The sequence below is a fragment of the Neofelis nebulosa genome, chromosome 6, assembly GCF_028018385.1.
Source record: "Neofelis nebulosa isolate mNeoNeb1 chromosome 6, mNeoNeb1.pri, whole genome shotgun sequence".
Classification (NCBI taxonomy): Eukaryota; Metazoa; Chordata; class Mammalia; order Carnivora; family Felidae; genus Neofelis; species Neofelis nebulosa.
The window spans coordinates 54562278-54589377 of NC_080787.1; the positions used below are offsets into that span (position 1 = coordinate 54562278).

At 39.2% G+C, this 27100-nt stretch overlaps 1 long non-coding RNA gene across 1 annotated transcript; it reads left to right on the plus strand.

The window, feature by feature from the left end:
* The first annotated feature begins 15494 nt into the window (after positions 1-15494).
* On the plus strand, positions 15495-16393 carry LOC131514367 (uncharacterized). The gene is made up of 2 exons (XR_009263045.1): positions 15495-15766; positions 16116-16393. It is a non-coding gene; the product is annotated as an uncharacterized LOC131514367 (long non-coding RNA).
* Positions 16394-27100: the final 10707 nt, after the last annotated feature.

Sequence of the window (27100 nt, forward strand, 5' to 3'; positions counted from 1 at the left end):
ATAAATAAAAACAATAATAATAAAAAAGACTGAAAGTGTTACTCAGGATTTTTCTCTATTGGATATTTTGCATGTTCTTCACATACTTAATTGCTTATGATTTCACATGTAGGAAACGGGACTAGTTACTTCAAATTACTAGTTAAATCAAAACTAGTCAAATCAAATTTCAAACTCTACAACACAACACTCCCCAGGGTGCCTCAGTATTTGAAATGCTGCTCCAAGAACTTAAGTACAGTTTTTAGTTCTCAGCTTATATATTAGAATTATTTCAGTGCTTTAAAAAAAAACTGGGGGTTTTAGGGGCACCTGGGTGGCTCAGTTGGTTGGGCGACTGACTTCGGCTCGGGTCATGATCTCATGGTTCATGGGTTCGAGCCCCGTGTCGGGCACTGTGCTGACAGCCTGCTTCTGGTTCTGTGTCTCCCTCTCTCTGCACCTCCCCTGCTCGTGCTCTGTCTCTTTCTAACTCTCAAAAAATAAATAAATGTTAATAAAAAAAAACTTAAAAAAAAAAATAAAACTGGGGATTTTATTCTAGAGTAAGATTCCGGTACTCTCTAGCTGTAGCTCTGCCCTTTCCCCAGCATTTGACATGGGCTGGTTTCCATCCTCTCCTCTCATTCAGATACTTATCTCTTAACCTTGACTGTTGGAACTACAGCAAATGTTTTCAGGCACTGTAAATATGTCAAAGTAAACATAGTGTTGACAGTGTAAGGGCAGTGTCCAGCCCTAATGCTGACCATTTAACAGATCCTATCCGCCCCCCCCTTTTTTTGACAAATATAATTAAGAGCATGCTATTTCATGAGATCTACTGTGTCCAAAAAAAGAAAGAAGACAGTGGAGTTATTAAATAAACTGTTGCCATATATTTCACAGGGCAAACAAAAGTACTTACCATTTAAAAGTAAACCAAGAAGAAAATGCCCACTTTCACAATGCAGAAGGTTCTGGTTGCCTAGGTTAAGGAGGGGAGGAGACTCAGTGGAGTCGAGAAAGTGGGAGAGGTGGGGGACAGGAAAGGGAGAAGATGGAACCTCTTCTGTCCCTGGAAGCAGGGGGCATTAAGTTATGGTGAAGGCAAGGAATGGCACCTGGATTGTTCCTTTGTGAGCTGAGCAATGTTGACATTCATTCACTCATTTCTCAGTGTTCACTGAGTGCTTACCACTGGCCAGATGCTGTTCTAGGTGCTTGGGATATATCAGAGAACAAAACAAAGATGCTTGGCCTTCTGGCGTTTACGTTTTAGCAAGGAAAGACACACAGTACATATGGAAAATAAGTAACTGTACAGGAAGTCAGAAAGTGATAAGTGTTATGGGAAAAAGAAAAATTAAAGCAGGGGATCCACAGTATGCAGTTAGTTCATGGTCAGGACATGATATGGCCTGGATAGTGGCCAGGGTAGTTAGGTCTTCTTGAGAAGGAACGATGTGAACAAGGACTTGAAGGAAGTTAGGGGTTTAGCCAAGTAGCCAAGTGAGGAAGAGTATTGCAGGCAGAGGAAACAGCCAGTACAAAGGCCTTGTGCAGGGAGGGAGTTAGGAGTGGTCAGGAAAACAACAAGGAGCTCAGAATGACGGCACTGGCATGTAAGAGGATGAGGTGATGGCAAAGGAAGCAAATCTAAAAACCGCACAGGGCTTTGTGTATTCACTCTTTGTCTCTTCTAGCTCACCTGAGCCTCCCCCACCCCCAACTTCTAAAACCCTTCTATGATTCCCTTTGGAATTCACTACCCATTGTCACAAAACACACTTATAATATCAGCCCAGACTCTAAATAGTGTCTTCCTCTTCTTGTTCTAATGTGGACTCTACTTCTCAAGCAGCCCTCCAGGGGGTGGATAGCCCTCATGCTACTAGGCCTGGGGGTGGGGAAGGGGGGGTTCAGCTATTCTGATGGGCAAATATTTTCCACCCTTTTAAACTCCATTTATAAGATGGCTTGCTCTATTTGGTATATATATATATGTATATATATATACAATAAACCATATACCAATATGGTATACAAATATACCAATAAACATTATATATATATATATGTATGTGTGTGTGTATATATATATATATACACACACACATACATATATAATGTTATATATATATATACACACACATACATATATATATAATGTTATATATATATAACATATATAACATTATATATATATATATATATATATATATATATATATATATAATGTTTATTTATTTTTGAGAGAGAGAGCAGGAGCAGAGATGGGGCAGAGAGGGAGGGGGGAGGGAGACAGAAAATCTGATGTGGGCTCTGCACTGACAGAAGAGAGCCTGATGTGGGGCTTGAACTCATGAACCATGAGATCATGACCTGAGCCAAAGTCAAGAGCTTAACCGACTGAGCCACACTGGTGCCTATTTGTTTGTTTGTTTATTTATTGTTAAATGTTTATTTTTGAGGGAGAGAGAGAGGAGAGAAAGAGAGAGAGAGAGAGAGAGAGAGAGAGAGAGAGACAGAGAGAGAGGCTATAGCTGATTTTTTAAAAATGGTGCTTTGAAACAGAAAATCTGGGTTCAATTCCTGCTGTGACTATTAATTGTATGACTTTGGCAAGTCATTTAATGTCTTGTATCCTCTGTTCCATTCCTTATGAGATGGATGTAATAAAAATCTATCTTTCAGGTTGGTAGTGAAGGTAAAATATGGTAATGTGTCTACGAGTGCTTTCTGAACCACACAAGGATGAGCCCTGTTATCCTGTGGCCCACGTGGCCAGAGCCGACCATTATATCCTCCTGGCACTCTTATCTCTGGGCCCAAGCCTTACTGTGAACACTTGAGATTCTCTACCCAAGGGCTTTGCTCTGGTCCTGGGAACATGCACAGCAGCATTGTGGCAAGCCTGAGTGCCAGAGAGTCAATGCCCCCAGGAGCAGCTCTGAAGCAATGGTGGACAGAAATTGGTGGACAAATACCCTGGCTTCCTAGCTCCTGGTTGGGACAACTCTGAGGTAATCTCTGTTCTGTCTCCTAGGGTTCCCCAGCAGGATTATGCACCCATCGCCCCCTGTGACAGTTGACTTGATAATATACCCTTTATTAGCTTCCCTACTTTTCCTATTTTATTTCCTTACTCTCTGATGTTTCCTGAGATTACTTCCCAAATAAGTGGCAGAACTAGAGCTTGGTCTCAGCTTATCTGCTTTCAAAGTCTATGCCTTCAACCACTAAATTCTAATACCTCTGATACTGCTTCAGATACTGTTCCAGATAAGAACCCAGATGAGGGTTGTGTTATACGTGTAACTGGGTTTTCCTGCTTCATGGATCTGAGTCCCATTCGTCACATTCTTTTAGATTTTCATGTTGAGCGTAAGAGCGCTCAGGAGCCCCAGTTGCCAGGTTAACGGGCAGTCCAACAGCCCCGCTTCCAGGTTCCTTTCTATGAATCGTTGGCATACTCCGCCCCCCACCAAACACCGCGGTACTTCTAAGGTCTGAAGAGGGCCTTTGTCTGACTTTTAAGTGATCTATCAGCTGTTGCCATTCTCCCCACCCCCATCCCCACCACGCACAGCCTGTGAGAGAGAAAACAAATCCTCCCCCATCAGCAGACGATGACAGTCCCCTGTGAAGTGGTGTCTCCTGCTCAACACCTGGCGTCTCAGTTCCTCAGGGGTGGGGGTGGGGGGTGGGGGCGGGGGGTGGGGATCCCATCCCTCAGCTCGGGACCTTGATGCAGGCGCGCCCCTTCCCCAGCCCGTGTGCTCCACGCCTGTGCCTTGGATCACAAGCCCCACGTCCTGCTGGCAGGCCAGGAGGCCTCCAGCTTCAGCAGGATCTATATGTTTAACGCATTCCTTCCGCATTCACTCGGGGGCCTGTGACCTGAGCTCCCCTCCCTCGTTGAGACCCCTGTTACCCTAGAGTTAATTTCAGAACCATCCTAGTCCATCCCGATAGGCCCTTCTCTTCACATATCTGCAAACCGGGTTGATTAAACAGTCTGCTGCCTCCCTGAAGACTCCGGACTCACTCAAACTGACCCACTGTGTCCCCAGTGTTGAATTTTATGTAACAAGGATCTCAGACTTGCCTGAGACACAAAAGCTTGGGTTCCATCCTAATCCCAGGACAATGCCTGCTTTCTTGCTCTGTGTTTGTTTGCCTAAAATGGCCACTCATGTGACTACCCCAGGGCAAAAGAAGGCTCACCTCTCAGGGACAAATTATTTGAAAACTATTCATCCGTGCACACTCATGTTTTAAAATCCCGGACAAAACTTTTTGACCAGCTTCTGTTTTAAGGAGATACTATTTTTTTCAGGAGCTCTGATTCCAAAGGAAAAACCGGATAAAGTTGAAGAAAGGTCCCCCTCCCCCCTCCCCCCTTTTTCGTGCCTGGAAGAGTACTCACTTAATAGTGTTCTTTTCTTGTAGGGGAGCTGGTGCCAGAAAGAAGTTGAAAATGTCACCCTCTCTGCCTTGTAGAATCGGGACAAACATCATCCTGGAAAGAAGTGAGAAAAAGGAAGGGAGGATGACACAGACTGCATCAGAAAAACTCAAAACTCGCCTGTGAGGAGATTTCACTGAAGAGCCACAGCTGAGATGGCTGGCTACTGTTTGCATCCTAACCCCCTGTGGCTTAAATCTCACAGTCCAGCACAGGATTCATTTTTATTTTTATTGTTTTTGAATGTTTATTTATATTTGAGAGAGACACACAGAATGTGAGCGGGGAGGGCAGAGAGAGAGGGACACACAACATCCGAAGCAGGCTCCAGGCTCTGAGCTGTCAGCACAGAGCCCGACGCGGGGCTCGAACCCACAGACTGCAAGATCGTGACCTGAGCTGAGGTCAAGACGCATAACCGACTGAGCCAGCCAGGTGTCCCCAGGATTCATTTTAACATTTTTAATTTCTCTATTTAATGTATAGAACTCTTGTTTCCCCAGGTGGATTGAAAGCTCCTCAGAGCTCAGCACAGAGTGAACACAGCTGGCTTTTGCTCATGTTCAGGAATTACAACATTCTTTTCAGGTAACCTTATGTTACTGGTCTCATTCTCTTACAAAGTGGGGGAAAGGAAGAGGGGCCAGGGTGGAATAAACAACATACTTACAACGTTACCATGAATGAAATGTCATTGTCTTCAAAACTTCCTGATAAGGACAACTGCACTTATTTTCCTAAAGACGTGTTTTCCTCACTCTGTGTTCCTTTGGCACACTTGTTTCTTTTCTTGCTGCTTTTTTACGTTATTTGCAAATAGGCATGCAAGGAGGCATATTTTAGAAATTCGTGGCATCTCAAAGCCCAATTTTTTGAACACATGTAATGTGTACCAACCCAGCGCAGAGTGCTGGTTGCTGACCCAATGGCTGCCTGAGACTCCTAGTCACCAGTCTCCCTTGAGGTGAGGGGCGGCCACACAGCTTGGTTTTAGCCCACGAGCTGTAAGCAGAAGTCTTCTAGCTGAGGCTGGTGAAACAGCCTCTGCTTTTCTCAGTCAAAAGGGGCAGATTTAATTGTAAGCGCCCTTCACCTTGCCCTTTCTGTCTCAGCACAGGTGAGGTTGCCTTGGTGCATCTGGGAGGAGCTTGTTCTCTACAAGCTGCAGCTCCAGGAAGGGATAACCTGCAGCCGAGGCAGGATTTCCCGAGATCCCATCACCTCCCTGCTGTCCTAGGAGTCTATGTTGGGAATGTGAGTGATTAGAGCCCTGCTGAGGTTGTTTTTTGGATGATTTTTAAATTATATCTTCCCAGGAGAGACATGGACGTTATTAAATTTTTAAACAGTACTTTAGCTGTTTAAGTAACACATGCTTATAAAAATATTTAAACTGTCGGGGCGCCTGAGTGGTTCAGTCAGTTAAGCATCCGACTTCGGCTCAGGTCACGATCTCGCGGTGAGTTTGAGCCCCACGTCAGGCTCTGTGCTGACAGCGCGGAGCCAGGAGCCTGCTTTGGATTCGGTGTCTCCTTCTTTCTCTCTGCTCCTCCCCTCTTCACACTCTGTCTCTCTCACTCTCTCTCTAAAATAATGAATTTTTAAAAAAATATTTAAACCGTTCAAAAGGTATTAAGTTAAAGTCTTCTCTTCTTCCCCTAGAGGACTCATCATTGACATTTCTTATGTGTTCTTCCAAAAACTTTGGGTTATGTGCATGTATATTTATTTACACAAAGAGATCACAGTACGTGATATTCTTCTCTTGCTTTTTAAACCTATCTTTTTCAGCATATGTACATATGCAATATTCTTAAATTTTTAAAAAAGTTTTATTTATTTTTTATTTGAGAGAGAGAGAGAGAGAGAGGGAGAGAGAGTGAGCACATGTGTGAGCAGGGAAGAGGGGCAGAGGAACGGAGAGAGAATCCTCAGCAGGCTCCGTGCTCAGTGTGGAGCGCAATGCAGGGCTCGATCCCACGACTCTGGGATCATGACATGAGCCAAAATCAAGAGTTGGGTGCTCGACCGATTGAGCCACCCAGGTGCCCCACATGTGCCATATTTTTAATTGGCACATGGTGTAAAACACTACATGGATAAATCAGGAACATTAGAGAAAAGCAAATTAAAATGACAGCAGGATACCACACTGTACACCTATTAGAATGATCCAGATAAATTAAAAAACAAACCATAAAAAGCTGACAATACCAAGTGCTGACAAGGATGCAGAGCAACTGAAACTCTCATAAACCGGTGAGAAAGCAAAATGTTACTGCCAGTTTGGAAAACGGTTGACAGTCTCTTATAAAGGTGAATGCGTACTTCATATACAACAAAAATTCCATGCCCAGACATTTACTCAAATGAAATGAAAACATGTTCTTTTTTGGAAATGTTTATTTATTTATTTTGAGAGAGAGAGAGAGAGAGAGAATCCCAAGCAGGCTCCATGCTGTCAGCTCAGAGCCCAATGCAAGGCTCCATTCCACGAACCGTGAGATCATGACCTGAACTAAAATCCAGAGTTGGACGCTTACCTGACTGAGCCACCCTGGTGCCCCAAGACATATATTCTCACGAAAACCTCTCCATGCATATTTATAATGGCTTCATTCATAATCGCCCGAAACTTGAAACAGTGCAAAATTCTTCAGGTGGATAAACCAGCCGTGGTACATCCACACGATGGAGCAGGCCCAGGATTAGGGTGAGGCAAATGAGACACTCAGCTCAGGCACAACATTTAGGGACACCAAAGCACTCAGTAACCAAGATAAATAATATTAATGCAATATTTTTTAAAGATCAAAACTAATGCAAAAAAGTACATGACGAACAAAACATGAAAATTTAATGCAGAAACTGACCCTGCACTGCTACAACCATGAGAGTTAAGCAAGTTGGGGGTGCACGTGCAAGGTGGTAAAAATGATCCAATTTGCATTTTCTTTGGACAATCATGACCATCGTTCCCAAATGAAGGAAATTGGCAAGTTCTTTCCATCATTTATAATTGTACATCTACAGTACTGCAGTGTAAACAGGAAGGTTTTATTTTATTACAAATAAATGTGTGATTTTAAAAATAGTAAGAACTGGGGCACCTGGGTGGCTCAGTCGGTTAAGCGGCCGACTTCGGCTCAGGTCATGATCTCACGGTCCATGAGTTCGAGATCTCACGGTCCGTGAGTTCGAGCCCCGCGTCGGGCTCTGTGCTGACAGCTCAGAGCCTGGAGCCTGTTTCGGATTCTGTGTCTCCCTCTCTCTGAACCTCCCCCGTTCATGCTCTGTCTCTCTCTGTCTCAAAAATAAATAAACGTAAAAAAAAAAAAATTTAAAATAGTAAGAACTGAAGTGAGGTATACAAATTTTATTTAATAAATATTTACTTAAAAATAAAATATTTATTTTTGATTTATATTTATTTCTGAAATATATAAATAGTGTATAAATCATATATTTTACTTTTCGGGAATAAAACTTGGTCACTTCAAATGTTTTATGAAAAAAAATTTTAATCAGGAAAATAAACTTAGGAGGCTTTTACACTTTATTTACTTAAGACAATGATAAAAAATTCACTGTGTTTCATATCTTTATATCAAACCTATTTTTTAAACTACTTTTCGTTTTACTAACTTGTCTAGAAAGCTAGTATGTAATTTTCTATTTGTAATTGTTGATTTATATACATATATATGTATACACACACATATATAGAGTGGTTTTTAATTAAAATTAAAGTTTTAATTAAAGTAAATTTTAAATTGTGGTAAAATACACATAAAAAATTACCATCTTAATCATTTTTAAGTGTATAGTTGAATAGTGTTATGTATATTCACATTGTTGTACAACCACCAGAACTTTTTCATCTTGCAAAATTGAAAGTCTCTGCCTATTGAACAATAACATCCCTTTCCCCCATCCCCGGCCCTGGTAACCACTGTTCTACTTTCTATCCTTAGGAATTTGACTGTCCTTGGTACCACATTTAAGTGGAATCATACAGTATTTGTCCTTTTGACTGGCTTATTCAGTTAGCATAATGATTCATCCATGTTGCACTGTGTGTCAGAAGTTCCTTCCTTTTTAAGGCTGAATATATACTATTGCAAATGTACACATTTTTTAGTGTTTATTTATTTTTGAGAGAGAGACGGAGCATGAGCAGGGGAGGGGTAGAAAGAGGGAGACACAGAATCTGAAGCAGGCTCCAGGCTGTGAGCTATCAGCACGAAGCCTGATGCGGGGCTCGAACCCATGAACCATGAAATCATGACCTGAGCCAAAGTCGGACGCTTAACTGACTGAGCCACCCAGGTGCCCCATGTATACCATAGTTTAATTATCCATCAATCTGTCAATGGATGCTTGGGTTGCTTCCACCTTTTGACTGTTGTAAATAATACTGCTATGAATGTGGTTGTACAATACCTTTTTGAGACCCTGCTTTCAATTCTTTGGCCTATATATCCGGAAGTTGAATAACTGGGCTACACACTAATACCATTTTTGAGTTTTTGAGGAACTGCCATGCTGCTTTCTACGGCAGCTGCACCATTTTGCATTTCCGCGAACCATTCACAGGGATTTAAAAAAATTTTTGACACAAACTTTTACGTACATATACTTGATTGTTAAATACTATAATTTATATGAATTAAGCTAATTCCAATTCACTATATATTATATTTACTTGAACTGCATATGGATTAAAAATAAATATGTTTTATACTAAAATTTATTTTTCAGAAATATGGCATCTAAAACTGTATGTGATGATAAAATGCTCAGGAAAAGGAGAAAGAATGCATATAGAAATGGATCAAAATGATATGGGGCAGTTACAAGTTTGGCTAGACAGCAAAGCACTTGTACTTCAACCACTGAAGGGGAGCCTGGGTGGCTCAGTCCATTGAACGGCTGACTTCAGCTCACATCATGATATCGTGGTCCGTGGGTTCAAGCCCCGCATCAGGCTCTGTGCTGACAGCTCAGAGCCTGGAGCCTGTTTCAGATTCTGTGTCTCCCTCTTTCTCTGACCCTCCCCTGTTTATGCTCTCTCTCTCTCTCTGTCTCAAAAATAAATAAATGTTAAAAAAAAATTTAAAAAAATAATTGAGTGTCTAATATTGGCATTGTTAGAATAGAACAAGCAAATTCAGTTTTCTAAAGAATCATTTTGAATGTGAAGAAAAATCTGAAGAAAAGAAAATGTACATTTCAGAAACTAGTAACAAGAATATGAGCAAGAGAGCAAGAAAAATGACATTTGTAATAAATTTTAATAATGTTCCATTGTGGCCACCAATTTTCAGTAAAAAAAAAACTGATGTTAATAAACATAATCCAGGATAGGATCCAGATTATAATGACTTTCACATAGTGGCTGAAGATTTCAAGAGACCATTTTTAAAAAAAAAATTATTTAAGGGGGGTGAGAAGAGAGGCAGAGGGGGAGAGAGAGAGAGAGAGAGAGAGAGAGAGAGAGAGACAGAGAGAGAGAGAATCTTAAGCAGGCAGTACGCTCAGTGTGGAGCCTGACACAGGGCTCAATCCCATGACCGTGAGATCACGACGTGAGCTGAAATCAAAAGTCAAATGCTTAACAACTGAGCCGCCCAGCCACCCCTCAAGATACTTTAAAAAAAAAAAAATGTTTTAAAGGCAAATAGATTCATTGTGACTGGCTGATTTATTTTAAAAAGTGTTTTTCTTTTTTTTCACGTGTACTTTTTAGCAGTGATACTACAAAATCAGATATTTGCAACTTACAAACAGTTTTAAAAACAGATATTTGCAACTCAAAAACAGCTTTCAAAGACTGGAAGATTTAAGCATTTTTTCCCCATAAAAATTCCTTGTTTTATCATGATGCTTTTCTAAAATGAAAGTGTTTTCAAACTGTTTAATAGATAATACTTAGCAGAAGGAAGTAAAATTAGAGGAAAAAAATGGTGGAATAGTTTGTAAGTGATTTTAGATGTTATATTTGGTGCAAAAATGATTTACGTCTTAGAGAATGGCAAGAAATTATTGGAAGTCTAGATGCTGGAATGTTTCTAAATTTAGTTGAACTTATAGATCATGAATGTCAATAAAGCTAATCACATGGCTATTATAAAAATGAACCCATGATTTACTTGTCTAACAAAATTCAAAACAAATTAGTAATGCTACTAGGAAATCCTAGTAAATCTGAAAACTATTGAGAATAAAGGAAGCAGAGTAATTTTGATTGTACACCTTATATAGCTCATTGTGAACAGGTGTGTCAGATTATTAGGTATATTCACATGATGAATAATGTCATCAATAAAAGAAATTTCTACTGACTTTACTGAAATAAAAAAAAAACTGGATATGGCCTATCTTGTGAAACTATTAATAAATTAGAAAAGATAGTATTAACATAAAAATGCTTGTGTCCAGGGGTGTGACAATGGAGCAAACATGGCTGGTGTATACAAGGGTGTACAAGCCAGTATTTCCTCCCAAAATTGATTGTCCCAAGTCTGTGCAATACTTAGCTCATAGTTTTAATATGCAAAAATGTTGCTTCTGTGAATTGAAATATAAACTGTCTTGAGTATGGAATAAAGTACATTTACTTTTTTTTTTTTAATTCAATGAACATGGAACATTATTATGTCTGTTTTAAGAATGATATTATGGAACATCTGACAGGCATAAAGATCAATTGCACCAAGGGACCTTTTACACAAATTAAAAACACTCACCAAATATTAAAAGATATACTATCAAATGACAAAATACATTATGCTGTAACCAAAAGCATCTTAGTGCAATAGATTACATATTTTATGAAACTTACATGTATGGGATGTTTTAAAGCAACAACAAAAAAGTTAATAAAGCTCTATGTTAAAAACGTGACTGTATGGGGCACCTGGGTGGCTCGGTCGGTTAAGCGTCCGACTTGGGCTCAGGTCATGATCTCGCGGTTCGTGAGTTCAAGCCCCGCGTCGGGCTCTGTGCTGACAGCTCAGAGCCTGGAGCCTGTTTCGATTCTGTGTCTCCCTCTCTCTCTGACCCTCCCCTGTTCATGCTCTGTCTCTTTCTGTCTCAAAAATAAATAAAAACGTTAAAAAAAAATTAAACAAAAACAAAACCAAAATGTGACTGTACATAATGCTGCATGCTTAATAGAAGGCCTATCCCTTTGCTTATAACAAATGAAAAAATTACTTTTAAAGCATATTTGATGAATGTAAACTTTAACAAAAGATATGAATATATATCCAGAATTTGAAAATAAATGAAAAGAAAAATTAGGAAGTAAGAAATTTACAAATCACTGCATGAGAGTATCAATTATTATGGAAAAAAATGCACATCACACAAAAACTATGTCAGTTGGTGAGTTCAAGCCCCACATGGGGCTCTGTGCTGACAGCTCAGAGCCTGGAGCCTGCTTCAGATTCTGTGTCTCCCTCTCTCTCTCTGCCCTTCCCCTGCTCATGCTCTGTCTCTCTCTCTCTCTCTCTCTCAAAAATAAATAAACATTTAAAAAAAGCTTTTGGGGGAGGGGAAAATGGGTGATGAGCATTGAGGAGGGCACTTACTGGGATGAGCACTGGGTGTTGTATGTAAGCAATAAATCACAGGAATCTACCCCCAAAACCGAGAGCACACTGTATACACTGTATGTTAGCCAACTTGACGATAAATTATATTTTTCAAAAAAAAAAGCTTTTATTTTTAAGTAATCTCTACATCCAATGTGTGGGTCAAACTCACGACCCTGAGATCGAGAGTCACTTGCTCCACCAACCGAGCCAGGTCTTGATTTAAAAACAAGATTTAAAAAACAATCTCAGAAGTTATCTTGAGATTTAAAAACAAAATTTTTTTTAAATGTTTATTTATTATTGAGAGACAGAGAGAGACAGAGCATCAACATGGGAGGGGCAGAGAGAGAGAGAGGGAGACACAGAATCTGAAGCAGTCTCCAGGCTCCAGCTGCCAACCTAGAGACTCGCAAACCGCGAGATCATGACCTGAGCCGAAGTCGGAGGCTTAATGGACTGAGCCACCCAGGTGCCCCGAGATTTTTTTTTTAATGATGCTAATCTTAGTGCAATAATCTTCTACAAAAGAAAATGAGATAAGCAAAGAAGTGGATTTTGAAAATATTAATGATGAGTTTGCTTCCATTAAAGCCAAGAAAGTAAAATTACAACAAATTCTGCTTTGGTCTAAATATAATTTTTATACTTAATGTGAATTACATCCATTTTTCAAGTCTTCAATATTTTTCAGCTACTTAAATGTTCTAGAAAGAAAATGCCCATAAAATACATGAAAATATGTAGATAGGGGTGCATAGTTTTCCTTTTGCCATAGGCTCCAATATGGCTCCGCACGGCATTGCAGTGGGAATACTGCTCAGCATCGGGAAGGAACAAATACCTGACTGATGTATCTCTAAGGTGTTGCGCAAAGTTGACAAGCCAATTCAGAAGGTCCTAGATGTATGATTCCATTTAGAACATTCAGAAATAGAAAAAACTATAGGAAGGGAAAGGAAGTCACTGGTTGCAAAGGGCTGGGATTGGGGAACGGACTGGCTATGTAGGTACAGGGAAAGATTTGGGGGATGATGGAAGTGTTCAATACCTTGATTGTGGTTGTAGTTCCACAACGGTATGCTTTTGTGAAAACCTATAGAATTGTGAGCATTTATTTTTCTCTATGAGCCTTAGACTTCACAGCAGAGCAGCATGCAAAAAATTCTCTTTGGAGAGGATGACTTTGGCTATGGTAAGTAGCATAAATTGGTGTTAATGTTTCAAGAAACCAGGAGGCCAGTTTGAATCTGGTGTAATAGCCCTTATAGAAACGGTTCACTCTGAATTCCTTTTTGTCCTTCTTGATTATTGTGGTTCTCCACTTTGCCCTACTTCTTTTACGGCCTATTATCTAACGAACATCTTAGTTGTTTATGGGGTCTTACTGTTCCTTGCAAGTAATAGATCTAAGATGTTAAAGGAGTCCTCCAGAATTGCCTCACCCCACTTGAGGCTGAGATGGTTCAAAAGACTCTCGGGAGCACATATTTTTTCAAGGTTAGACTTAATTACCTTTTAGTAAAATCTTGGCATAGGGACAACCATATTCAGGGTGCATGTCAGAGCAAAGGTTTTTAGTCTTTGGAGGTTTTCGCCCACATCTCAATTATGTTTTCCATTATCCTCTTGGCAAGCTAGCTAGATTGCTAAATCACACGGAGTTCTCCTAAGACTTTGTGTATTCGAAGATGTACGTTGTCCTCCCAAGCGACGAACAGTAGTAAAGTATTATTACTCTATATTTCTGTAGTTCATTTTACAGATAGATTATACGAATCCTTTTATAGAGGATTGTAACTCAGGGTTGGAAGAAGCTTTAGGGCCTTGTTATTCAAAATGTGGCCCACCATCATGGGGTGCTTGGGTGGCTCAGTTGGTTGAGCCTCCAACTTCGGCTCAGGTCATGATCTCATGGTTTGTGAGTTCGAGCATCACATTGGGCTTGCTGCTGTCAGTGCAGAGCCTGCTTCAGATCCCCTGTCCCTGCTCTCTCTCTGCTTCTACCTTGCACCATCTCTCTTTTGCTCTTTCTCAAAAATAAACAAACATTTAAAAAAATGTGGTCCACCAGTCAGCATGTGCATCACCCGGAAGTTGGGAGAAATGCAGAATCTCAGGGCCCAACTCCAGATCTGCTAAATCAGAATGCATAGTTGAACAACCCCGCCTCCCCATTTGTGTGCACATTTTTGAAGTGTTGGAACACTGCTGTCCTTGCGCTTTGGCCTCATCACTTATGTGGTGCTCAGCTCTGCCACAGCACCCCTGCAAAGAGTTCAAGCGAGGTGAATTTATTGTATATTGCACCTTCCATTACTATTTATACAATGCTTGTGTAATATCTTGTACAACATAATATAGATATGGAACACAATAACGCATTGAATACTTTGGTTGTTATTTATCATGTAAATGAATGTGTTACAGTAGGAGTTTGAAAAGCACACGGAGTATTCACAGGGAACTACTAGATATCATTTGTATGGTAATGCTGAGAAGCCTGCTTAGGTATTTTCAGGTAGAGGATCATCTCTGAGTAACACACAAGATCAAAGACCTCTGCTGCAGCTACTTTACTTACACTGGACGTCCTGTGGCAACACAGGTGGGCAAATAGTAACATTAACTTGTACTGGTCAGTGATATTTCTGGGACTAGTCTTAGGACTAGTTTAGCATTCAAATGTATGTAATGTTTAAAATTTAGGGGGCGCCTGGGTGGCTCAGTCGGTTAAGCGTCCAACTTCGGCTCAGGTCATGATTCGCGGTTCGTGAGTTCAAGCCCTGCATCAGGCTCTGTGCTGATGGCTCAGAGCCTGGAGCCTGTTTCAGATTCTGTGTTTCCCTCTCTGACCCTCCCCCGTTCATGCTCTGTCTCTCTCTGTCTCAAAAATAAATAAACGTTAAAAAGAAAATTAAAAAAAAAATTTAGAAAGAATTCTTGATGCCCTCCTCATAGGTGACTATAGAAATGGTTTAAATTCCTAATTTTTTTTTTGAGAGAGAGAGAGAGAGAGGGAGAGAGAGAGAGAGAGATTGACAGTGAGTGAGGGAGAGGGGCAGAGGGAAAGAGAGAGAGAATCCCAAGCAGTGCAGGGCTTGATCCCACGATGCTGGGATCATGACCTGAGCGGGAATCAAGAGTCAGATGCTCAACCAACTAAGCCACCCAGGCACCCCTAAATTACTCAGTGTTAAGAGGCATATTAATTGTACCTTCTTCCAGGTTCTCAAATGTCCGCATTTTTTTAAACCTGTGATTACTTATGTAATTACCCTGTGCTTTCTGCTAAACTGTGTATTTACATCGAGATCATCTTTCTAAGTGTGGTTCCACGATCCCCTATTCAAACCATTGAGAAGAAGTTTTTCGGAATTCAGAACTTCAAATATTATTATGTAATATTCCAAGCAGAGCCTGTGACAGCACCCCTTAACCAAACATTAATATTTCTGCAACGTATGAAATAAACATTCACACTAATTCATATGAATGAAGCCTCTAAATATGTTTTTCTCATGTCAGATCAAGCTTTTGCCACAAAATCAGTTACAACATTTTTTCTGTTTTCATGGTTTTTGTCTTGTTTTTACATTTTGCAAACTGTGGATAAAGGAAGATGGACCTGTTTATCATAACAAAATGAGAAGACATTTTAGGAGTGCTTCAGTTCACCTTTTGCTTATGAGTAGGGAGGGACTAGGCAAAAATGAAGGTACATAAGATGTTTATCAAAACTAAAATGTGTTGAAATAGTCCATAACTTTCTGAATGTTTAATAAGCAACACGGTCAAAATATCATGTGAGGCCAGGGGTTAACCCTGTATCTGCTGATGCCAATTCTCACTGGCCCTGTTTCTTTCTGAAAGACCCTAATTTTAGCTAATGAGCCAAATTAAAAATACTTGCTTCATCAGACTATCTTGCCAACTTTGGGGCCATGTGACCCTGTAGCGTTGCATGAGATATATGCAGAGGGTTTCTGGGGAAACTTCTGTTTTCCTGATGTAGATCCAGCCTTCTTACTTTCTCTTCTCTTCTCCCTGCCTGGGTGTTGCTGTAGTACGTAGGGGTACAGTGGCTCCCTTGCAACAAAGAAGTGGTCAGCATGAAGATGAAAGCCTCATGTTCAGGATGGTGGAAGTGAAAAGCAGGAAAAGCCTCTTGAGCCTCCAGGGCAACGTTGGACTACCCCAGCTTCTTGTTGCACAGGGCAAGTGTATCATTTAAGATACTGTTTTTGAGTCTGTTATTTGCACCTACACATTCCTAAATGCTGTGCAGTATCACTGATTTTTCCCCTCTTTTTTATTTTTATATGCAATAAACTGACTCTACCCATCTGGCTTCCCTGGAATGATAATTATAGCTCTGTACAATGTCCATACCCATTATTACTTGCCTTACCAATTAGAAACACCTTTAACTTGCGTTGGTTTTCAAGGCTATCTTTCATCTACCAAGAAAAATTATGGTACAATGCTTCCCTCACCAGTAGCTTTTGTCCACTTCTCTTCAACATGTGTTCACTCTGGTAAAATGATGCCCTTTTCTCCTAATAAAAATGACTATCAAGCAAGGACTGCAGAGGCTGAAACAAAACATTTAGAATAATTTTTTAAAAATAACTTTTCTAAATAACTTTGGAATAATCAAAAAGTTTTATTTGTCAGTTTCATATTTGTTTCCTTCATTTTTTTGCCTATTCTTAGGCAAAATTTACAACAAAGTTTAGTCAGTAATTGGTCAGCTTTGTATTCAATACAGGTCAAATCAGTAGATTATAATTCAATCATTCCATTTAACTCCCTTCCAAATCTGTATGCTCTTTTTTTTTTTTTTAAGTTTATTTATTTGGGCACCTGGGTGGCTCAGTCCTTAAGCACCTGACTTTCGCTCACGTCATGATCTCACGATTTGAGAGTTCCAGTCCAACGAACCCCATTTCAGGTGAACACGAGCCCCACGTCCAGTAAAAACAGGAACCTACTTTGGGTGAGCCCTGTTTCTTTCTCTCCACCCAGTCTCTGCCCTTCAGGGATTCATTCTCTCTCTCTCTCTCTCTCTCTCTCTCTCTCTAGCTCTCTGTCCCTCACTCACTTGTGCCCTCTCTCTCAAAAAATAGACAAATAAACAAATAAATAAATAAAGCTTATTTATTATTTTTGAGACAGAGGGACAGAGAGAGAGACAGAGACAGAGACTATGTGAGTGGGGCAGGGGCAGAGAGAGAGAGAATCCCAAGCAGGTTCTGTGCTGTCAGAGCAGAGCCACACTCAAGGATTGATCTCATGAAAGGTGAGATCGTGACTTGAGCCAAAATAGTCAGACATTTAACCAACTGAGCCATCCAGGCACCTCCAAATCTGTATGTTCTTTTCTTGCCTTATAGATTCTCTTCCTTCTTTTATCTCTTTGACATTTGAAATGTTTGTTTTAAACTTCCCTTCAGATGATTCTACAGCATGTAGTTCATTCAGGGTGATTCCTTACATATTGGTGTCTGCCGACTCTCTCCTTGGCCTGTGAGCATATCTTCAGAAGTAATCAAGGCCTCTATTTGGGTTCTATTTGATTTCAGGGTATAGAAGAATCTCCAAGGTTTGGTTTCTTGTTGTAGAAATGTACCCCAACACACATATAATTTAGGATATGATAAAAATGGCATTTGAAATCAATAGGGAAAAGACAGTTATTTGATAAATGGTATTTGTAAACTTGAATGGTTATCTGGAAAAAGATGAAGTTATATCCATATCTTATATTTTATACCCAAGTAAATTCCAGATGAACCAGACATTTAAACAAACAAACAATTAAAGTGTCAAAAGAATTCATGGGAGAATCTTCTCTTATAATCTTTGAGTGGAAAAGTTATAAGCTACACAATAAAATTCAACTTCATAAAAAATCTGTATGGCAAATGCCAATATGGCAAAGATAAGAGATAAGCAAGAACCTAGGAGAAAATATTTGCAAGACATTTCACAATTAAAGGCTAAATTCCCCAGTATATAAAAAGTATCTTCAAAGAAATAAGCCAACAATCAAATAGGAACATGAATAAAGGTGTAAAAAGATGGTGTATAGAAAAAGATCTACAAATGGCCCTTATACCCATGAACATACACCCAATCGCACTCATAAATGCAAATTAGATCTACAGAGAGGAAATCAGTTTTTTCTTGTCAGATTGGCAAAGATCCTAAGTTTAATAACACTCTATGTTGGCAAATGAATGAGAAAACAGACCCTTGGAGCTTAAACTGGAAAAAACATGTCACTGGAGTAATTTTATAAATGTATAAAAATTGCATATACATTATGTCATTTGACCCAACAAATCCACCTTTAAAAATGTTTTCCCATAGATTTACTTCCCTGTGTGTGAAATAATACATTTAAACGTTTATCATAGCAAAAAATTAGGAAGTAAAAGCTTATCAGTAGGGGACTGGTTCATTAAAGGAATGTGTGGCAGAGAAAAGATCAGGAAAGTCTTGAATAGGAACAATATCCGTGATATATTTTGTGTGTGTGTGTGTGTGTGTGTGTGTGTGTGTGTGTGTGTGTGTAAAATGCAAACTATAGGTCACTGTGTGTATAGCATTTGGTAGAACTTGTGTGAGGAGGAAAACTATGTATATGCATGTGCATTTGCATGTGTATGAATAAATATTTCTGTAGAGATGCACAAGAAGCTGGCATCATTGGTTGCCTTGGGTAGAGGTGTGAGTGGCTGGAGGTCAGAGCTGAGAGAGAAACACCTTTCAAATGTATTGCATTTTTAAAAAATTAAATGGCACTAAAGTATATACTTTATACATTAAAGTACATACTTTAATAGATTCAAATTACATAAATCTCAAGAATGCACAAAACAAATTATGGTGACAGAGGTAAGAATAGTATTACCTCTATGGGGAGATGTTTACTGGGAACAGGCAAGAGACAGCCTTCTTAGAGGAGCACAGAGATGTCCTCTATCCTGAACTGAACATTAGTTACGTAGGTAAATGCATGTGGGAGAATCCATCAACTCCACATTTCACATGTGTGCCCTTTACAGGACATATATTGCACCTCAGTACATTTCTTTAAAGTGTATGCTTTGAGCAAGGAAGTTGATATATACAACCAAATACTAACATTCTGTGGACTCCTTGTTCACTGTAATCTTAGTTCAAGTTATAACTGTTTTCCCTCATTTGGTTTTAAGCTTTTAAAAAAGAGTTTTCATGTAAGAATGTATATGGATGCATATGAATCTCAATGCAGAGAGAAGTTGCTGCCACTCTGTAGTGTTCCTTCTCATTTCTTATGAAAAGTAATCCTTTGGTGACTTCATTTCAGTGTCCAGTTATCATTCCATTTTTCTACAGCCATGTTCTGTGTGGATGTGTGTGTGTGTGTGTGTGTGTGTGTGTGTGTACTCGTGAATAAGAACATACCCAGGTATGAATAGACCCAAGTCACATGCTCTTAAGAATTTGATATTGGACTTTGCTTCCATGTTGAATGAATTTCTAAACATTAGCTCAGTGCAGCTTGAGTACTGTACAATGAGTCAACAAAAGCTCAAATCTAAGAGTGTGAACCAATAACAAATTCCTTTCGAAAAGGAACTTTGATCTTTACCATAACACTGCCTGCTTCTACCATGTAATCTCTCATATTCTTTTTGTGTAACAAGTGTGTTTTCCCGCATGGAATGTTTTTCTAACAACAGTGGTGAGGTGTGACATGGCAACATGATTGGAGCAATGTTTGGGTCCTAAAGGAATAGGAATAAGTGCCAATGACCAAAACATATGATGGTGCTGAGTCACTGTGATTTGGTGATTGTCTAGTGAAAAGCATATACAGAGAGCTTGGCTTTCACTTCCTTTCTTTTGCTGAAATAAGCTGGAGACACTGTTACATGACTGCCTTTCTTTCACTAAATCTCACATTTCAGGTGCTTCTCCCTCACATAATAAAATGCAAAGCACACAGGTGGCCACGTCCCTGGGGGGAACTGAGCCTGTCTGGCTGCCTCAAAGCCTCAACTAGATTTGCCTTGGAATTTTAGGTAGGGGTGGAAGATTGGGATTCATGCTTAGGAATGAGCACACTGAAATTTAATGAGCAAAGGAGTGTGTGTATGTGTGTGTGTGTGTGTGTGTCTTAAACTCACTCCTAGGTAGTTAAGAAACTTATTCAAGGTTGAACAGAGTAGGGGTATTTCAAATTGCTTTAGAAAGAAAATTACAAAAAAACAATCTAGGAGCCAGAGAACCTTTTGGAATACCAGTAAGAGGGCTCCAGCATAGGTGAGATGAAGGCCTTTTTGATAAATAACAGCAAGGTCCACCTGGCAAGATTAGCCATGATAGATGTGGTGGTGACAATGTGGATGGAAGAATCAACTGAGACCATCCTTCCTCGGTATATGTGTGTGTATGTGAAGGTGTGGTGGTGGTGATGGGCGTGTTAGAGTCAAGACTTAGAGTAAGACAATGTTAAGAATGCCAAAGAGTATTGTGAGTGATCCAGGATCCTCTTGGGATAAAAGATGGGCTGGAAGGCTTGGGGCTTCTGAGGGTCTACTGAGTGGCACCCAAATCACCAAATCACTAAAATACATTTTCATTACCTTTATGTTTGTTACTCTTGTCCTTGGTAGCTCTCGGCACAACAGATGGTAGTTATCTGCCAGTTCCATTGGATCGGAAGCTCCTTGACCAAAGGGGACATATTGGATTGATCTCAATACCCCTGATGTTTAGCAAATGTTTCTATTGAGTTAGTAAATAAATCCATCTTCTAGTTTTTCTTCAAAACTCTGAGATGTGAAGAAAAACTTAGTGTTTCAGGACTTTTGCTTCTATACTCACACGTTCATACAGAGTAAGCACCATACAAGTGTTAACTATGCTTGCCATGATTACTACTATTTCTAAGTTTTCTTTGAACCCTCATATGTAAATATTTAACCGACTTTGGGGACAGCACAGTGGCTCAGTCAGTTAAGCAGCCGGCTCTTGGTTTCGTCTCAGGTCATGATCTCAGAGTTTGTGGGTTCAAGCCCTGAATTGGGCTCCACACTGTCAGCGGGATTCTCTCTCTCTCTGTATATATATATTTGCCCCTCCCCTGCTCTGTCTCTCTCTCTCTCTCTCAAAATAAATAAATAAGCTTAAACAAAAATTTAACTGACTTTGGTATTTTTATCTAATTACATTCCTCTGGTTCCTTCCTTTTATTTTTCATTTTATTTTTAAATTTGTGTGTGTAGTTTTATTTTTTAATTTTTATTTTAAGTAGGTTCCACACCCAATGTAGGGCTTGAACTCACAACCCTGAGCCAACTGAGCCAGCCAGACAACCCCTCTGGTTCCTTCCTTATAATTTAACTGTATGCCACGTGGCCTTATACACAAAAATTTTAAGTTTTATTTTTAGAATCCCACTATTTTCTGCACAAATGTTTATATTTCCCATATTTCCTGTTTCTTCTGAACATTTTCCCAATGACTGGAGTCGTGAAAGCCATCCTCAGGAGCTGATTCAATATCTACAGCGCTGGTTAGACACAGTCTCAGGGAGTTTGAAGCCAGTGTGTAGTGTTTGCTCTTAACTTAAAGAGTATCCCTCCCTTGACCTTGCTACAGCATCCAATTGCCATTTCATTTTCCACAATCATGTGTGACAAAGTGGACTTTTCCACCCTACTCACTTTTATCTCAGCTAGCTGCTGCCTGACTTTGGCTTCACTGCTCTTCAGAACACACCACTTCCTTTTTTTTTTTTTTTTTTAATTTTTTTTAATGTTTATTTACTTTTGAGAGATAGAGTATGAGCAGGGGAGGGGCAGAGAGAGAGGGAGACCCAGAATCTGAAGCAGGCTCCAGGCTCTGAGCGGTCAGCACAGAGCCCGACGTGGGGCTGGAACTCATGAACGGAGAGATCATGGCCTGAGCCAAAGTTGAACCCTTAACCGACTGAGCCACGCAGGTGCCCTGGAATACACCACTTCCTATAAGGCCTCAGTGCTTTCTTCTGACCTTGAGCCAGTAAGCTCTTTTCATACTCCTCTTTCATGCTTAGTTGGTCTGACATTATTAAAAAAATAAAATAAAACAAAAATCCCTCCTCAACCAAAAGCCTTTTCTTTAAGATAGTCTCTTCTTCCTGACAGGTATGACCCTGAGCTCCTTTTTTTTTTTTAAACCCATCTGGTGAACAGGTTAATGCTGATTTTTCTTTGTCACACCCATTATTGGCATCCTTTTGCTTTCTGAGGTGAACCCACGACTCTCTACCCTCTGTAGGTCCTCATGTGTGTGGTCCCCTTCCTGTGCATCTTTACCCTGATCAGGACACTCTTAATTCCACTTGGTTTTCTAAGCCAATTTAAAAACTCATACATTCAAGGAAAAACATAACTTCTTTTTTTTTTAATTTTTAATATTTATTTATTATTATATTTTTTTAACTTTCATTCAGTTTTGAGAGACAGAGCATGAACGGGGGTGGGGCAAAGAGAAGGGGAGACACAGGATCTGAAGCAGGCTCCAGGCTCTGAGCTGTCAGCACAGAGCCAGACATGGGGCTCGAACTTACGAGCAGCGTGATCATGACCTGAACAGAAGTAAGACGCTCAACTGACTGAGCCACCCAGGCGCCCTTTGGAAAAACATATCTTCTTAAATGTTCCCTACTCTAATAACTCCCGTAGGGTTTCTGTGAAAAGTGTTTTCTTCATATAATACTAATGTATCAACACATGTGCGCTTCCTAGTAAATATTCTTAACCTTTTGTCTTTTCATGAATGGGTATTGTTCCTTGAGACTCTTCTATTTGGGTTCTTTCCAAAATGCATAATATAATCTTCCATCCACAATGGATACCAACTAACTGTTGGTTAAAGTAGATAACAATTAAAAATATAATATTCACTCCTGCCAGCTAAGTAAATATTTAACTTACTTAATATGACTCAGTGACAATTTGTTCAGATACTGCACTTCCCTGCTCTCAGGGTACTGCTGTCTGTTGGTGCTTCTCTGGGTCTTCCGTTCCCACCTAGCTCAGATGTAGAGTGTGGGGCTTATGCAATAGACCAGAACATTGTTCTTATAAATTTTACTACCTATATCACATGCCAACCTATCATAAAAGCCACGTTTTCATTTGCTAGGCTGAAGGCTTATAAAAGAGGTGAGAGATTTATTTGAGAGAGAAGGAACCTATAGAAGCTTCTAGTGACAGATTGCTGGGGTTGAAGTTCAGGTTTTGCCATGTTCTAGCTGTGTGATTTTGTACAGTTCCTTCCTTAACTTCTGTGTGCCTCAGTTTCCTGTCATAAAAAGGCAGCCATGATAATTGTATTACTCTCCTAGAGTTATTACGAGGAGCAAATGAGTAAACATATGAAACAGAGTAAGCTCTATGTATTACAAGCTTCCACTGCCACAACTACTACTATTTTTAGGTTTGCTTTGAGTCTTTGTATGTGGATGTGGATTCAGATGCTACACATAAGGATTCATGAAAATGAGTCATTGGGTTGATTCACCCTTAAGAAATAGATTCTGGCAGGTTAGAAGAGCAGACACCAAGTTCCCCCTGCTAAGACAAAGCCAGTGCCAGAAGGGATTGAGGAGAGTGAAAACTAGTTCCTGTTCTAACAACTGCTCTGACTCTTTACAACGGTTGCTGTCAAGACAAGGAAAGGCTGAGGAACTCTTCCAGATTGAAGGAGATGAAAGGGGCAAGGCAGCTAAATGCAACTCAGAACGCTGTGTTGGATCCGGGGTGGCCATAAAGGACATTGTTCGGAAAACTGGAAGTGTGCGAACAGAAACTGAATGATAAAGAGTGATTATGGCATCAGTGCTAAATGTATAACTGCAATGTGGTTATGTAAGAGGATACTCTTGTTCTGGTTGTGTGTGTGTGTGTGTGTGTATGTGTGTACACATGGAGAGAGAAAAGAGTGAGATGAGAGAGAGACTGGAAAAGTAAATGTGGCAAAATGTTAACATTGGATGAACTGGGGTAGTACAGGATTCTCTTTCCTGTTTTTGCAACTTTTCTATAAATTCGAAATTATTTTGAAATAAAAAATGAAAAAGAAAATTAGTCCTGTGATTTGAAGACCCAGTTTTCCAACTTAAAAGATGGAGGAGTTTTAATTTATGGTCTTTGAGAAGGATTATAATATTTTCTGAGCTGCTAATTGGCATATTTTGTCTGAAGAGTCTTTTAAGATGTTTCAAATTAAAAAAATCCTCCAAAGATGACAAATTAAGGCACATATTGAATATACTTCTATTGAAAAGAATAAAAATTCATGAGAAAAAATAATTTAATAAACTGCATCTATTGGTTTATAGAAGAGTTGAATTGTCATTTGACCATTTTAAAGTCAATGGTATATTGATCCATTTGTATTGTCTGAAGAACTCAGTTTGCTTAACAATGAACTCTTTTCTCAAAATTTTGAAACAAACAACAGACTAATGGATTTGAGTTATCAATTTTGAAACCTCCAATTCATCATAAGTTCTTAATATAAAAAATACAAGGGTACTTAAAAATATAAGTTGACCCCAAAGTGAAAGGACAAGGTTGTATATTTTCTTTAGGTCTGAAATACATTCATAGAATAAAAGTTTATAAGTAAATTTTATCATCTTTGACACACTGTTTCTTTTTCTGTGTCATATTCAGCCATTAAGTGCTCTTTAATATATGCTTTTATAATACAAATTTAACTATCAAAATCATATTACCAAATAGTAGTGAATGTTCAAAACATCGCAAGTTGGTTCCAGTTTAAAATAGAATGTGCTGTAAGGTACCTGGGTGGCTCAGTTGGTTAGGCGTCTGACTCTGGCTTAGGTCATGATCTCATGGTTCTTGAGTTTGAGCCTTGCAGCAGGCTCTACACTAACAAGGTGAAGCCTGCCTGGGAATCTCTCTCTCTCTCTCTCTCTCTCTCTCTCTCTCTCTCTGCCCCTCCCCTCATTCTCAAATAAAAATAAAAAATAAACTTAAAAATAAATAAATAAATAAAATGGAATGTGCTCCAGTGCAATCTCTTCTAGTTTTATGCATCCAGTATCTTACCCAGATGAACGCACATAAAAATGATGAATCCATTATCAATTCCAGTGACACTGGAAATGAAGTTTGAGTGGCAGTCAGAATCTGAGAGGGAATGTCATTAGGTGAAAATCTTACGGAGCTTTCTGAGGATCTCTATCAGGAGCCATCAAAGCTTTACCCCTGACATGGAAGATCTTGCTGGGGGTTGAGAGAGGCTTTGCATACTCCTTGGTTCAAGAACTCAGGACAGTTGCTAGCCAAAAACTGGGCAGCCATTACTCAGCTGTGAGTGTTAAAAATAAAAAGATAAACAATGGGAAAAAAAAGGAAGAAGAAGGAAGGCAAGAAAGAAGATAAAGGTAGTGATAACAATGTCATTAAAACCAAAAATAATTTGTCAGGAAAACAAGGATCATTTTATTTTTTAAATATTTTTTTGAGTTTATTTATTTATTTATTTTGAGAGTGAGAGTGTGAGCATGAGTGGGGGAGTGGCAGAGAGAAAGGGAGAGGGAGAATCCCAAGTATTCTCTGTGCTGTCAGTACAGAGCCCAATGTGGGGCTTGATCTCATGAATCATGAGATTATGACCTGAGCCTAAATGAAGAGTTGGAGGCTTAAACTACTGAGCCACCCATGCACGCCAACAAGGATCATTTTATATAGATAAAAGAAGATGTAAAATTCCTGAGCCTTCTTAGAAATATAGCCTTAAAAGAAATAAAGAAAAAACTTTCTGGAATATCAAAGAGAAAATGATAAATATAATTGTAAGAGGAATTAAAATATTTTTCTCAAGATTTTGTAGAGAGCAAAAAGTAAAATAAGATTGACTCAGTAGGTAGGTATTGAACTTTGTATTTTATAAGCAGAGGCTATACCTTTGCCATGCATCTGTGGACCATTTGCAGCGGCTGGTCATATACTTGGACACAGAAGTCCAATTATATAAGAAAAATGAGAAAATGGGGGTACCCAGGTGGCTCAGTCAGCTGAGCATCCTAATCTTGATTTTGGCTCGGGCCACAGTCTCATGGCTCCTGAGATCAAGCCCCATGTTGGGCTCTGTGCTGACAGTGCAGAGCCTGCTTGGGATTCTCTCTCTCTCTCCCTTTCTCTCTGTCCCTCTCCTGCTCATACTCTCTCCCTCAAAATAAATAAATTTAAAAAAGAGAAAATGTAAACATATTTATATAATCATAGCTAACATACACAAAGAAAGGTTTAAGCAAACAAAACGCTTCAGTCCGTGAATTATCTAACAGTTTCCAAAATAGTCTTAGAATATAAACGTTTCCAAAACTCCAAAGTTAATTTATAATCTTTAGGCAGATATTCACTGCAACTCTATTTGTAACAATAGAATGCTGGAAATAATCCAAATGTTTGTCAATAGGGGACTCAGACACTCACCACTGGAGAAGTGTGGCTAGAAATAAGGAGCTTCTTATGCTTCTATGGATATGTACTCTGTAGAATGTTATTACCTGAAAAAAACAAGATGGAAGAAGATATATTTCACTATTTACCCCCAAAATGTGGCAGGGATATGAATATTTGCTTATATTTGAAATCATAACAACAAAAGGGCATAATAAAAACACTGAAAAAAAAATTGGTTATATTGGGACTACAGTGAAGGAAACACAGATTGAAAACTACATTTTGGATTATACCTTGTTTTGTGAATTTGAGCTTGGAACCATTTTTATATCATTATAAAAATCAAATTAAATTTCAAAAGTAATTCCTAAAACAGAAAGTAAGATAAAGATTACTGTGTTGAGTTAGTAGCTTAACTATACAAAGATAAATTATTTCAAGGGGCTTAAAAAACAGCGATTTAATGTATAACCATTGGGTTATATCCTAGGAATAAAAAGAATTCCAAGTACACCTTAATATGATAAATACTATATATATAAATACTATATATATATATATATATATAT